A 15,915-nucleotide genomic window follows, 5' to 3' on the forward strand; every position below is an offset into this window, starting at 1 on the left:
GCCTCATACATGCTAGGAAAGTACTCTTCCACTGAGCTACAACCCACCCAGCTACAAAGATTATTTAAATTTTAATGTTTTCCCTCTTTTTTTTTTTTAGGTTTTTTATCAGTTTCAGTATCTTTCAAATATTTGTTGAGAGTGAGTTTAGGATCTTCATTAAGTCCTAGGTAGGTCAAGTGTAACTTCATAGTGCTTTTTAAATATGTGTTAGCAGCATTATTCATTTTAATAAATCACTGTTTATTGTTTTTTTTATTATTTTTTATCTTAATTCTTTCTGTGTTGCTTTTTTTTTCTTTTCTTTTCTTTTGTAATATTGGGTAATGAACTCAGGGCTGCTCTACTACTGAGCTATGTCCCCAGCCCTTTTTATTTTTTTATTTTGAGAGTGGATCTCACTAAGTTATTCAGGCTGGCCTCAAACTCATGATCCTCGTGCTTCAGCCTTCTGAGTAACTGGGATTACAGATGTGTACCACCATGCCTGGCTCTAGTGCTTCATTTTATCTACCCATCCCCTTTCTTTAATATCTACAGATTTTTTAGGCAATGAAATAAGCTATGGTTCTGAGAACTCTGTTGGAGGTGGGAGGATTGTTATTATGAAGGCCTGGGGAAAAAAGGAAACATTATGAATCACTGGTGTGAGAATTCACACAAAACATTAGGTTATATTCAATTTTGAGACATTTTTGTTTGCCTTCAAATGACATTTAATGAGTATTTGAAACTACTGTGATACATGGGAATTGAACATTCCCTAAAGGCTTGTGTATTAAAGGCTTGGTCCCCAATATAGCAATAGTCAGAGGTGGGGTGTTGGGATGGGATTGGATCATGAGGACTCTAACCTCATCATGGATTAATCCATTGACAAATGAATAATTTGATGGCATTATTGGCAGCTGGTAGAGACCTTAGGAGATGGGGCCTATTTGGGAAGTGGATCATGGGGCATGCCCTGGATAGGATATCTTGTCCCCAGTCTCTTCCTTGCTGCCCCCTGTTCTGCTTCCTGGCTGTCATGAGCTGAGCAGTTTCCCTCCACACCCTTCTGCCATGATGTTCTGCCTCACCTAAGCCTCAAGCAATGGGGCCAATCAACGAGGGACCTCTGAAATCATCAGCCAACATAAGTCTTTCCTCCTTGAAGTTGTTTTTCTCAGGTATATGCCAGCAGTGAAAAGTTGACTAATACATAACTTTATTAAACCTTTTAATTTTTCTATGCAGAAAAAAATATTGAAATGATATAGAAAATAAACACTATTTTGAAGTTGATTATTTTAAAATACCTTAGGTTTTAGAGTTGAGGTTGGGTTTTAAACGTTCATGCTGTAATGGTATGACTTCGGGAGAATGTGTGTTTTCTAATTCAGAACTTCCAGATCCAAAGCACTGATAATGTCTATCCTATGTGACTCCATGGGGTTTTTGAAAAATTAAGCATGATATGTCTAAAACCCTTTGAGGTCTTAGGAAGAGAATATGTAAAAGATGAACTATTGAATGATTATCTCAATTTTCTAACATAAGGCTTTGCTGAAAGAACGTGTCAATACATACTTGTTAATTTAACATGAAAAAAGGTGTCTGAGTAGTAGCATATATGACACAATAGAAAGATGTTTCTTAGTTCCACAATTCTCAGACTGTATCACCACACAATCTGTATTTATAACCATAAGTACTACACGGTATACTGTTTGAAAATGGTGAATTGTTATACTTTTTTGGTACCAAGGATTGAACCCAGAGGCACTCAATCACTGAACCACATCCCCAGCCATTTTTTTTTGTATTCTGTTTAGAGACAGGGCCTCACTGAGTTTCTTAGGGCCTCACTAAATTTCTGAGGCTGGCTTTGAATTCAAGATCCTCCTTCCTGATTCAGCCTCCTGAGCCCCTGGAATTACAGGCGTAGGCCACCATACCCATCCTAGATGGTGAGTTATGATCCATTGGATGTAAAGTCTAACAGACATTTAAATGTTGCCATAGTCTATTGATATAAGCAAGTCACACAAGGGGTGGGTTATATAAGGTTTAAAGAAAAGGAAGTGGGGCTTTGGGATCATCTTAAGGCTGTTGACCACAACCACATTCATCTGCTACCAATTAGTTCTTGCTGAACTTCAGTATAAATATCACCATTCTACTTCCACAACTCTTCTCAAGGTTGCCAGTGACTTCATATTGCCAAATCCAATAGCCAATACTCACTCTACTGTCCTTACCTATTTGTGATTAATCACAGTTGCTATTTTTTTTTAATTCATGAAAATTTCCAAACATAAAAGTAGGAAGCATACTTTAACAAACTTCCCTGTGCCCACCCTCACCTACTTTCAACAGTTGTCAATACTATATTTAATTCCGAGTGTGTGTTGCTTTGATTGCTTAAGAAATCAACTTGATGCTGGGTACAGTTGCACAAGCCTGTAATCCCAGCAGCTAGGGAAGCTGAGACAGGAGGATCATGAGTCCAAAGCCAGCCTCAACAACATAGTAAGGCTCTGTCTCTAAAAAAAAAAAAAAAAAAAAAAAATTCTGGGATGTGGCTCAGTGGTTAAGCGCCTCTGGGTTCAATTCCCCATATGAAAAAAAATGATATCAACTTGAGCTGGATACAGTGATACACACCTGTAATCCCAGCTACTTAGAAGAGTGACACAGGACAATCATAAGTTTGAGGTGAGTCTTGGCAATTTAGGAAGACCCTGATTCAAATTTTTAAAAAAAGGACGGGATGAAGCTCAGTGTCAGAGCACCCTGGGTTCAATCCTCAGAATCTAAACAAGAAAAAAAAAAAGAGTCAGCCTGTCACTCCTCTATGTCCTGAATTATTTTTCTTGGTGAACATCAAGAACCTGGTTGTTCTGATCCCCTCCCTCTGGGGACCTCCTTGGACCCCTTTCCCAGTGACATTTGGTGATAATGGCAATATTAATTTTTTGGTTTAGTTTTGGTTTTGGTACTGGGGATTGAACCCAGGGGTAAATAACTACTAAGCAACATTTGCAACCCTTTTTATATTTTGATTTAGAGGCAGGGTCTTGCTGAGTTGTTCAGGGCCTCACTAAGTGTTGAGGCTGGCTTTGAATTTGTATCCTCCTACCTCAGCCTCCCAAGTTGCTAGGATTAAAAGCATGTGCCACCACAGCTGGCTGGCAGTGTTAATTTGTTTTGTTATTGTTGTTGTAGATGGACACAGTATCTTTATTTTATTTATTATTTTTATGTGGTGCTGAGGGTCGCACCCAGTGCATTACACATGCTAGGCAAGTGCCCTATCACTGAGCTACAACTCCAACCTAATTTTTAAAAATCATTTTAATTGATTAAAAGATTAAACATATTTGTGGCATATGACACGATGTTTTGATATATGTATATTGATATATGTACATTGAAGCATAATTACATCATTAATTAACATATCACCTCACATACTTATCATCTTTTTGTAAAGAGAACATTTAAAACTTACTTTTTGGGCTGGGGATGTGGCTCAAGCGGTAGCATGCTGGCCTGGCATGCACGGGGCGCTGGGTTCGATCCTCAGCACCACATAAAAAATAAAATAAAAGATGTTGTGTCCACCGGAAAAAAAAACTAAAAAAAAAAAATATTAAAAAAAAACTTACTATTTAAGCAATTTTCAAGAATTCCATACATTTTTATGAAGATTAGTCTCTGTGCTATAAAGTTGATCTCCAGAACTCATTTTTTCTACCAGAAACTTGGTATCTTTCTTGCCCTATCCATACCCCTTCTCCCTTAGCACAGGCCCTGATACCTCCATCATTCTACTTTCTGCTTCTGTGAGTTGGACTTTTTGAGATCCGACATGCTAGTGATATCAGACAGTATTTTCTTCCTGTGCCTAGTTTACTTTACTTACCATAATGTCCCTCCAGGTTTATCTATGTCATTGCCTAAGACAGGCTTTCCTTCTTTTTTAAGTTGAATGCTACTCCCTTGTGTGCACGGTAATTTCCACCAATTCTTCCATTGATGATCACTCAGGTTATTTTCTTATCTTGGATATTGTGAATAATACTGCATTGAACATGGGACTACAGGTATCTGGCATACTGATTTCATTTCCTTTTCATAGTAGGATTTTCACAGTAGTAGGATTGCTGAATCCTATGGTAGTTTTATTTGTAATTTTTTGAGGCACCGCCATAATGTTTCCATATGGTTGTACTAAATTACATTCTCGCCAACAATGTACAGGTGTACCGTGTTCTCTACATCCTCACCAATACTTACCTATGTTTTGCCATTTTGTTTTATACCAGAGATTGAACCCAGGCACTTAACCACTGAATCACATCCCCAACGCTTTTTATTTATTTAATTTTAATTTGTATATACTTGACAGCAGAATGCATTACAATTCATATTACACATATAGAGCACACTTTTTTATATTCTGGTTGTACACAAAGTAGAGTCACACCATTCGTGTCTTCATACATGTACTTAGGATAATGGTGTCCATCTCATTCCACCATCTTTCCTATCCCATTTCCTCTCCCTCCCCTTTGTCCTATCTAGAGTTCATGGAATCCTCCCATGCTTCCCCCAACCCTATCATGAATCAGCTTCCTTAAATCAGAGAAAACATAGGATATTTGGTTTGGGAGAATTGGCTCCTTTTTATTTTTTGATAAATAAATCTTGCTAAATTGTTCAGGGCCTCACTAAATTGCTGAGACTGGCTTTGAACTTGTGATCCTCCTGCCTCCATCTCTTGAACAACTGGGATTACTGGCATACACCACCAGGCCCAGCTCTTTGTATTTTTGGTACTAGCCATTGTAACAGGTCTGAGGTGATATTGTGGCTTTAATTAGGCGATATTAGTTTTTGATTGCTTCCTAGCTTTTTTGTCATAATAAGATGTCCCAAGTATGACTGGTTCATTTCCTGGAATTGGTTGTTCATCTAAAAAGTCTTTAGTTCTTTTGCTCTGAAATGGTATTTAAAGATCACAGTAAAGAATTCTCCTTAAAACTGGATCATCATTATTTCTTGACCTCCATGGATAGAGGTAGAATATATACAACTTTTAAAAATTAGCTGGATATGCTGGCACACACCTGTAATCCCAGCAGCTCAGTAGCCTGAAGCAGGAGGGTCTCGATTTTAAAGCCAATCTTCAGCAACTTAGCGAGGGCCTAAGCATCTCAGGAAGAACCTGTCTCAAAATAAAACATAAAACATGCTGGGGCTGGGATTATGGCTCATCGGTAGAGCTCTCTCCTAACATGGGCGGGACCCAGGTTCGATCCTCAGCATCACATAAAAAAATAAATTAAATAAAAGTGTTGTGTTGTGTCCATCTACAAAAAAAAAAAAAGGATTTTCTCTCTCAAAAAAAAAAAAAGTGCTGGGGATGTGGCTCAGTGGTTAAACACCTCTGAGTTCAATCTTTGATAGAAAATAATTATAATTTTATACTGAGATTTATAACTACAATGGCAAGCACTATACCACTGAGCTTCATCTCCAGCCCCATTCTAAGGTTATTTGTTTTGTTTTTTTCACTGAGCTTTTTTATGCTGAACATCATGTCTTAACAACTTTAACATAGTGTCTTGTTATATTACAATGTGCATATTTCAAAATAACAGCATTGTTATTAACAATAAGACTATGAAATGAAACTAGATAATTTAAGATGTTTGCCCTTTATCTTAGATATTAAGTATCTCACTAAGAAATGTACAGTGAAAATATTTTGTTCCAAGGTCAGTTGGAATAATTCTTTTGTCTATGGTATTTTAGCAAATGATACTCCAACTTATTCAATTGTTTCCCTTCTAGGCATTGTTTTTTCTTAAGTTATTTCTGTGCTTTTCTTACTATCTCCTTTTTTTAATATATATATTTTTTAGTTGTAGATGGACAGAACACCTTAATTTTGTTTGGTTATTTTTTATGGTGCTGAGAATTGAATCCAGTGCCTCACACATGCAAGGCAAAGGCTCTTACTGGTGAGCCACAACCCTAGCCCCTCCTATCTCCTTCTTAAAATGTTTTTTTCTTATCCTGGCATTAGTTTTTCTTGTGTTTTTGGTTTTTTTCTTACTGGGAGATCCTTCTCAGTTGTGCTCCCCACCCCAGCCTCTCTGTAGTACTGGGGATTGAAACCAGGGCGCATACCTCTTGGCTACATCTCCAGCTCTTTTTTAAAATGTTAAGACAGGGTGTGGCTCAATTTCCCAGGCTGGCCTTGACCTGCGATCCTCCTGCCTCAACCTCCACAGTATCTGGATTACAGGTATGTGCCAACCAGCCTCCTTTCCTTGGTTCTTTCTCTTCTTTTTGTGGAGGGCAGGTACCAAAGATTGAACCCGGGGCACTCAAACACTGAGCCACATGCCCAGCCCGATTTTGTATTTTATTTAGAGACAGAGTCTCAACTGAGTTGCTTAGTGCCTCGTTGTTGCTGAGGCTGGCTGTGGACTCCCAGTCCTCCTGTCTCAATTTCCCAAGCTGCTGAGATTACAGGCTTCCACTACTCTGCCCAACTTCCTGGTTCTTCCTTTTTGTGCTCTAAATTTAGGAGTGCCCAGGGACTTCTATTTTGCCTATGTGCATTCATTCTCTTCCTAATAAACTCATCTTGTCCTGTAGCTTTAAATGCCATCTCTTTTCTGACTACACTGTCTCCCGCCTGTACTGGCAGATTTAAGTACCCAACTTTTTATTCACTATCTCCACTTGGATATTTTAGAGGTAGTTAAACTTATTAAGTCTCCCCTATTTCAGTAAATAGTAACTTTATTGTTTTACTCAGACCTTGATTCTTTTTCACTTTCCATATCTGATCCCTCAGTATATCTCGTCAGCTTCTACCTTTGAACTATGCCAGGAAACCAACAAATCCAATCCACTGTCTCTGTCTCCACTACCATCACCACAGACTACAGTGCTGTCAGTTCCCCTGGATTGTTGAGGCAGGTCTTTCTGTTTCCATCCATACTTCCTCTTCACAAGCTATTCTCCACTTGTCAGTCAGAGTGAGCACGAAAAAGCAGATTGTTCAAAACTTGCCAATGTTTCTTAAAAATAATCTTGGTTTGGGGACAGTAAGTGGAGGTATAGATGAGTCAAGATTGGCCTTGTATTGCTAATTGTTGAAACTGGGCAATGACAACACTGAGTTTATTATACTGTTCTTTTTAGTTTTGTGTATTTTTGAAAAATGAACCAGAACCAAAGCCTTCAAAAGCTTTACAGTTTTCTGTTTCAGCCTCGTTGAATATGGTGGCTTCTAGCTATATGTGGCTATTGACTAGTTGAAATGTGGCTAATCTGAATTTAGATGTGTTACGAGTATAAAATATACGCTGAACTTTAAAGATTTAATAAAAAGGAAAAAATATCTTGCATTTTGTTATGTGGGTTACATGTTGAAATGATAATTTCTTGGTTATATAGAGCAAAATAAATATTAAAATTTCACTTTTTTAATAATAGAAGATTAAAAATTACATGTATGACTCATCTTGTCTTTTTGTGGGAAATGGATCTTGCTTCCCCTCTGACCTCATCTCCTATTGTTCTTCTCTTCTTTATTCTCACCATTCCAACCACATCAATCTCAAGTAAAATATATTTCCGCCTCAGGACCTTGCACTTGCTAAATTGTCTGCCTCAGATTCTCTTTCTCAGTGTCTGTAGTTCATTCTCTTCTTTCCTTTAGAATTCTGCTCAAGCCATTATCTTGTCAGATAGGCCTGATTTATATAAAGCCATCATCTTCACTCTTTATTCCCCTTAATCTGCGTTTTAAAAAATATTTTTTAGTTGTAGGTGGACACAATGCCTTTATTTTTATTTATTTATTTTTATGTGGTGCTGAGGATCAAACCCAGTGCCTCACCCACACTAGGCAAGCACTCTACCACTGAGCCACAACCCCAACCCCTCAATCTGTTTTTTTTTCTTCTTGATAACACATTACCATATTAGTCCATTTCTCACTGCTATAACAAAATACTAGAGTCTGAGTACTTTATAAAGAAACAAATTTATTTAGCTCAATATTTTGGAAGTTCAAGAGCACAGTGCTGCCATCCCCTAGCACTAGGTTCTACCTCTTAAGGATTCCACCACCTCTGTGCTGCCACACCAAGGCCAAGCTTCCAACACAGGAACCCTCAGAGGGCATACTCAAACCATAGCAACCGCTGACTTTTCTGTTTTGTTTATCTCCCTATACCCTGCGATCCTAGTATAATACTTGATATAGAATAGGTAGATGGTAATATTTATAAGATGAATGGTTATAGGTTGTAGAAATAAGTTCAGTGTAGATCTATGATCAGGGTTGACTACATCTGCAATAAGATTCAGTTTCCCTAAATGTATAAAGAGTAAAATTTGCTAAAGTAAAATAAAGTAACTCTTCTTCTGGTTTATATATGAGGTATTCCCCCTTAAGCCTCATGTGTGTGATAAAACAAAAATGTTTAGAGGTGAAATGATTAGGTTATGAGAGCCTTAACCTAACCAGTGGGTTAATCCACTGATATGGCTTAACTGGGCGGTAGCTATAAGCAGGTAGAATATAAATGAAGGAAGAAGGTCACTGGGGGCATGCCTTCAGGGTTTGTATTTTGTCCCTGATTAGTGGAGCTCTGTTTTCTGGCTGTCATGTCCTGAGCTGTTTTCCTTAACCACACCAGTTTGCCAAGATGTTTTGCCTTACCGGAGGCCCAGTACAATGGGGTTGGCCATCTCAGCACTGAGACCTCTGAAACCATAAACCAAAGTGGACTTTTCCTCCTCTATATTGTTCTTGTTAGGTATTTTGGTGACACAGATGCAAAAGCTGACCAAAACCACTCCATACTAGTCAATTTTGATATATTTGTGTGATTAGTAAGATGAGAGACACTTATGAGAAATTCAAGAAAGTAAATTAAAATATAGACCAAGACACATTTTAAGAGTCAGCAATTTCTTTTATCTAATAAAATCTCAATTCTCAAAGGAATTTTGCAAATTCTTTTGTTGTTCTATAATTTGTATTGTATTGATAGAAATCCAGTTCATTGGTCCATGGTAAGGAGCTTAGAAATGTTTAGGATACACTAAAATTTTTGTTGTGCGGGTAATTACAACAAAACATGTTCTGTGCCGCGTCCGGCTACAGAAGCAGAGTCCGGGGAGGGGCAGCGAGGTTAAGAAATACACAGGACACCAAGGTTCTTCATCCAGGAGGAGGTGTGTGTGCCTTTATTGCCAGATTTGTTCCCCTTATATATCTTTTTTAACAGCTGCGGGAAATTACTCAAAAGCGAGGAGGGAAGAGTAGTAACTGCGTCCTTGGGTTACGGCCACTGTCCCCTATCAGGAGGCTCCGAACAGGTCAAGATGTTCCCAAAGAGGCACATATGTCTGAGGCAGATAAACAGGAAACTGCAAACCTGCATCACAACCCTGTGAGCTGGCCACTTTGACATGCAGAACAAGGAACTGGGGGCTAGGCCCCAGGGGCCAGGGAAGGCCTGCTACCAGCAATCTGTTTATGAAATAAGTTTTGAAAGCAGTCATTATTTTTTTAGATAACTAAATATATGAATCAAGAAAAGTATCCCCCAAAAAAAGAAGGGAAAAGGGATAATTTTAAACTTATTTGATAGACCCAACCTGATCTTTTCTTAAAATTGGGAGCCATCTCGCCACAAAGCCATGAAAAGATAATTTCGGCTTTACTATAAATTACTGCAAATTCTGAATCTGCTAAGAATGCCTGCCCGTGCCTTGAACTCACCCATGCCTGGCTCTCTGACCACATAGCAGCACTCTCTGAAACTTTAGTGACATCTCATAAACATTGGCCTTCCTTGGCCAGACAACAACCCTCTCTGAGGCTCTAATGGACTTCATAAATTCTGATGTTGGGGCCAGCAAAAAATGTAAACTACCATTAGTGTGATGCTCGTCAGAGTTCTGTTATCTGTAACCCCCCTTTGTGTAACTTTCTGGGCTATAAAGCTGGGCTGCAGGAAAGCTGGGGTGCTGTCTTGTTCCTCCCATTTTGGGAGGGAGAGGCAGCCCGGCCGGTCGAAATAATAAGCTTGCTTTAATTTGATTTTAATTGGAGTCAGTGGTCTTTTCTTACATCCTGGTCTAATATATTGTCTTAATTTTAAAATGTAAGATAACTAAAACATACTAATGAAATAAAATCAAGGAGATTTTTTTCCTCATATGAATGTATTTTAAAGCAGGGTTACCTTCAAAAACAAAATGACAACAACATGATATATGACAATTTGGACCATGAAATTTCAATGGACAATATTGATAAATCAGGGTTATCACTGCATTAAAGACCATTAACTAATACTCATTTAATAAACTTTTAATAAAGTATATTATATGTCAACATTGTAGCAATACCCAAGGTTATACAAGTACAGTTTAAAAAAAATTTTTTTTAACTGTAGATGGACACAATCCCTTCATTTTATTTTATTTATTTTTATGCAGTGGGTGAGGATCCAACCCAGTGCCTCACACGTGGTAGGCAAGTGCTCTACCATTGAGTCACACTCCCAGCACCAATACAATTATACTTTTATTGTAGCTGTCCTTTACTGAGAGCTAATTAAATGTGGAGCAAGTGCTTTAAAGGAGTTATCTCAGTTCATTCTCATGGGAGAGATGCTTTTATTATTTTCAACATACAATTGGGGACAGAAGCTTTCCAGAGTTCTGCTTTCAAAAATTCACCTGGAGGGATGAGAAGAATAATAAACATAAAGTACTAAGTGCTCCAGTGGAGAGTGCCTAAGAAGAACTGCCTTTAGCTGGTGGCAGGAAGGAAAGTCTTCCAGAGGACAAGATGCCTGCCCTGGATTTGAAAGATAGGAAGGAGTTTGCAGGGTAGAGGAGAAGAGTGGAAAATATTGCTAGCATCTCAGAAGAGTGGAAAATACTGCTAGCATCTCAGAAGACTCATATGACATGAGTTGAGGATTAGTGATATTTTTTCTATAAGCATCTTTTTCACCACATACCACACATTACATAGTTCTTTGTTTAAATCAAGGTCTGGCTTGGGCCAGGAGGGAACAACTGTTTGAGTTGTCATGGAGTTGGGGAGGAGGCTGGAGTGCTGCAGGGATTGTAGAATCAGCATATTGGCTAGAACTTTGTTATTCATTTATCTGTTGAACACTTTTTGGCCTTAACAAGTCTATAGAATGTATGAATATCTGGGAGACTTCATAGCTTATTAGGTTCTGGCTGAGTTATTACACTTTGGTTAATAAACACTAGACAGGAAGTCAAGAGTGGCAATGGGACCTGCCTGAACAGAGGGATGGCTTCAAAATGGGGCAAAGGGCACTAATAAGGGAGAGGGGCATTCAAACAAGTTGTCTACATAATATTTTACTTTTGGGACCTGAAAAATGTAAGAAAGTACTTTTGAAATCAAGCATTGTAGTTCAATATTTTCTTATTATTTGCCTATTCTGTTAGTTAATTTAAACAGCCATTCCTTGGAGATATGGTGGATATGGTTGAAGACCATTGCAAACAAGTGAGTACTGCAATAAAGGGTGTCACATGAATTTTTGCGGGGGATGGTTTCCAGTGCACAAAAACATTATGTTTCTATTCTACATGTGTCTATTAAGTATATAAGAGCATGTCTTAAAAAAGTGTATACTGAATTCAAAAAACTTTATTGCTAAAATAATGCTAACAATCACCTGAACCTTTAGACAGGGGTAATCTTTCTACTGGTTGTTTCGATGTTGATGGTTGTTGACTCATCAGGGTGGTGGTTCCTTAAAGCTGGGGTGACTGTAGCAATTCTTTATTTTTATTTTATTTATTTTTTATTTTTTTGAAGTTTGCTGCATTGGTCAACTCTTCCTGTCATGGAAGATTTCCTGTAGCATACAATACTATTTCATAGCATTTTATGCACAGTAGAGATTCTTTTGCATTTGAAACCAATTATCTTAAACCCTGTCCCTACTTTATCAGCTAAGTTTTTGTAATATTCTCCATCCTTTCTTGTCATTTCGATAGTATTCACAGCATCTTCACCAGGAGTAGGTTCCGTCTCAAGAAACCACTTTCTTTGCCCATTCATGAGAAGCAACTCCTTATCCATTAAAATTTATCATGAAATTGCAGGAATTCTGTGACATCTCCAGATTCTACATCTATTTCTAGTTCTCTTAATGTTTTTACCATATCTGCAGTTACCTCCTCCACTGACATCTAAAGCCACTGCATGTCAACCCTGAGGGTTGGAACCAACTTCTTCCAAACTCCCATTACTATTGATATTCTGATTTCCCATGAGATATTGTTTTCATGGTGTTAAAAGACAAAACTTGGGGCCGAGGTTGTGGCTCAGTGGTAGAGCACTCGCCTAGCATGTGTGAGGCCCTGGGTTCAAACCTCAGCACCACACAAAAGTAAATAAATAAAATAAAGATGATATTGTGTCCAACTAAAAAATAAATATTAAAAAAAGACAAAATTACAACAAATCTAGATTTGCAGATCTTAATTGGCTTCATTTGTAATTCTAGAATCAGGCAACAGTCTGGACTGTTCAGAATGACCTCTTCTACCAAATGTACATTGTCAATGACAGAAATATTTTTAAATAAATATATCTTTTCCTCTGAGCAATAGGCTCAGCAGTGAGCAACAAACAATAAACTATGCAGTTATCCAGGTTTTGTGTTCCACTTGTACAGCATCGACAGAGAAGATTTAGTATAATTCTTAATGGCCTTAGGATTTTTGGAATGATAAGTAATCACTGCCTTCAATTTAAAGCCATTAGCTACATTAAGCTCCTAATAATTGAGTCAGTCTGTCCTCTGAAGCTTTGAAGCCACGCATTGACTTCTCTCCAGCTAACAGTCCTAGACACATCTTCATCTAGTACAAGTCTGTTGGATCTCTTCTTTAGGGTAATAACCTTCTTCAATTATTTCTGCTAGAACTTCTGGATGACTTGCTGCAGCATCTACATCAGCACTTCTTTCTTTCCTTTGCAGTTTTATGTTATGAAGATGGCTTCTTTCCTTAAGCCTCACGAACCAACCTCTCCAGCTGCAGACTTTTCTTCTGCAGTTTCTTCACCTCTATCAGCCTTCCCTGAATTGAAAAGAGTCAGAGTTTTGTTCTGAGTAGGACTTTGGTGTAAAATAAGTTTGTGACTGATTTGGCTTTTCATGCAGAACACTAAAATTTTCTTCACAAAATCTTTTGTCCTGTCTCACCTTTCTACTAAGCCTAAACATTTCTAGCTTTGGATTTATTTACTTTAAAAAAATGTTTTCTTAGTTGGCAATGAACCTTTATTTTCCTTATTTATAAGAGAATCAAACCCAGCATCTCACATATGCTAGGCAAGTCTCTACCACTGAGCTATGTATGTCCCCAGCCCTCTAGCTCTGGATTTTTTAAAAAATATTTATTTATTTATTCTTAGTTCTCGGCGGACACTACATCTTTGTTTGTATGTGGTGCTGAGGATCAGACCCAGTTCACACGCATGCCAGGCAAGCGCGCTACCGCTTGAGCCACATCCCCAGCCCTAGCTCTGGATTTAAAGTGAGAAGTGTGAGACTTTTTCTTTCACTTGAACACTTAGAGGCCATTGTCAGGTCATTACTTTGCCTATGTTTGATGTTGTATCTCAGGGAATAGGGAGGCCTGAGGAAGTAAAAACAGATTGGGGACTGGCAGGTAGGCAGAACAGTCAGAACACACAAACTTTTATTGGTCAAGTTCAATGTTTTAGGATTGGGATTTTGGCTGAGTAGTACAGAATTTGCCTACCGTGGACAGGACCATTGTTGGAACCTCAGCACCACAAAACCAAAACAAAGTCTATTGTTTTATATGCTGTAGTTTGGTGCTCTTAAAACAATTACAATAGTAATATCAAATATTATGGATCACAGATCATAACAGATACAATAATAATAAAAAATTCTGAAATATCACGAGAATTACCAAAATGTGACAGAGATATCAAGTTAGCACATGCTATTGGAAAAATGGTTGTGATAGACTGATTTGATGTTGGGTTGCCACAGACCTTCAATTTGTAAAAACAAAACCAGAAAACCAATGACTTCTGAAAAGCACAATAAAGTGATGGGCAATAAAAAGAGTTATGCCTTTAATTTACAGTGGGTACTATAGTGGATCCCTGGGGAGCTTCAGAGTTTAAGTGTTCCTCCCTCCAGAGTAGTAATGGATTTCCTACCCCTTTGGCATGGTAATTCAAATTCAGGCAAATTTAGGGGAAGTATTTCCAAAGGTTAAAAAAACTTGGGGCTGGGATTATGGCTCAGTGGTAGAGCGTTTGCCTAGCATATGTGAGGCATTAGGTTCGATTCTCAGCACCACATACAAATCAATATATAAAATAAAAATTTTCATCAACAACTAATAAAAATATTAAAAAACAAAAAACAACAAAAAAAAAAACTTGGGGCTTGGAATGTAGTTCACTGGTGAAAGACCTAAGCAACCTCATTCTACTTGAGACATCATTTTGCTCTGAAATTTAACCTCTGACCTACTGCAGTCCTAAAGTCAGGAAAATACCACAGAAAAGCTCTGTGGAAACAGTTCTCCGAAAAGCCACAGATGGTGATTGCCTATGATAGGCCAAGATATTGAAATATCTGAAATTCCAGATGGCCCCCACCTAGGTGTGGTGACAACTATGTAAACTAGAAGCCCTGCAGCTTGGCACGTACCCCCTTGTGACATCCATACCCCCTTGTGACATCCGCCATCCTCACGGTTTAAACCAATCAATTTTAAGTGTGTCAACCCCTTGAACTAACCAATAATCCTTTCCAGATTCTTTCCGGCCACTTAATATGCTAATCATATTTTAGAGTTGTTTTATGATTTTCCTGCAGTGTGTGATGATTTGCTAAGAGATGCTATGGTGTATATGAAGTCCCTGCCTTCCCCAAAGAGTGTATAAAACTGCTGCAAACCCTGGACTCGGGGCCTCTCAGCATCATCAGTTGCTGTGTGCAAGGTGGAGGACCGAGCTAGCTCGCAATAAACACCTCTTTGCTGCTTATATTGATCTTGGTCTCTGGTGGTCTTTTGGGGGTCCCGAATTCGAGTATATCACTGGCAGAACTCTTCTCTACCATGTGCAAGGGCCTGTGCTGGGTTTCTGATCTTGAGACTAAAAGACTCAGGGGTCACTCCAGTTGAACTGAGCTGACTGGACTGCGCAAAATTACCACACAAGAGACACAAGTACCTTTCTCTTTGGGGTCACTGTAATGGCTCATCCGACCTTAAGGGTCCCAAGGAAGAGAGCAAGAACATGCTCTGACCCCGTTTATTCAGGAGAAGCTATTCAAATGAGGCAAGGGGTCAGGTTTCAGGGGGCTGAGTCTATCTTCATGATGTCCACTGTCAGCAGGTTGACTGACACCTGGGTAGGCCACACCCAAGGGCACAGTAAAAGAAGGGGACACACACAAGGCACTTCCATGGAAGATTCTATCCTAAACAGGGCAAGGGATTATTTTACAAAGGAACAGGTGAGTGTAGGTAGAGCAAGACACACCCATGCACTAGACACCGACCCTCGAACCCAAGAAGGGTGGGAAAGCTCTGCCACATTTTTGTGACTGAGTGCCTCAGCACCCAGCTGGGGAGTGTGACCCAGTCACGTGCAAGGTTGGTCTCCCACAGTCCTGGGTCCCATTTCCAGCACCACAAAATGTAAAACAAATCAAAACCTGACAATATAATGTTATGCTCGAGTTCGGGACCCCCAAAAGACCACCAGAGACTGAGATCGACATAAGCAGCAAAGAGGCGTTTATTGTGAGCTAGCTCGGTCCTACATGCACA

This window comes from Ictidomys tridecemlineatus, chromosome 2 (genome assembly GCF_052094955.1).
Source record: "Ictidomys tridecemlineatus isolate mIctTri1 chromosome 2, mIctTri1.hap1, whole genome shotgun sequence".
Classification (NCBI taxonomy): Eukaryota; Metazoa; Chordata; class Mammalia; order Rodentia; family Sciuridae; genus Ictidomys; species Ictidomys tridecemlineatus.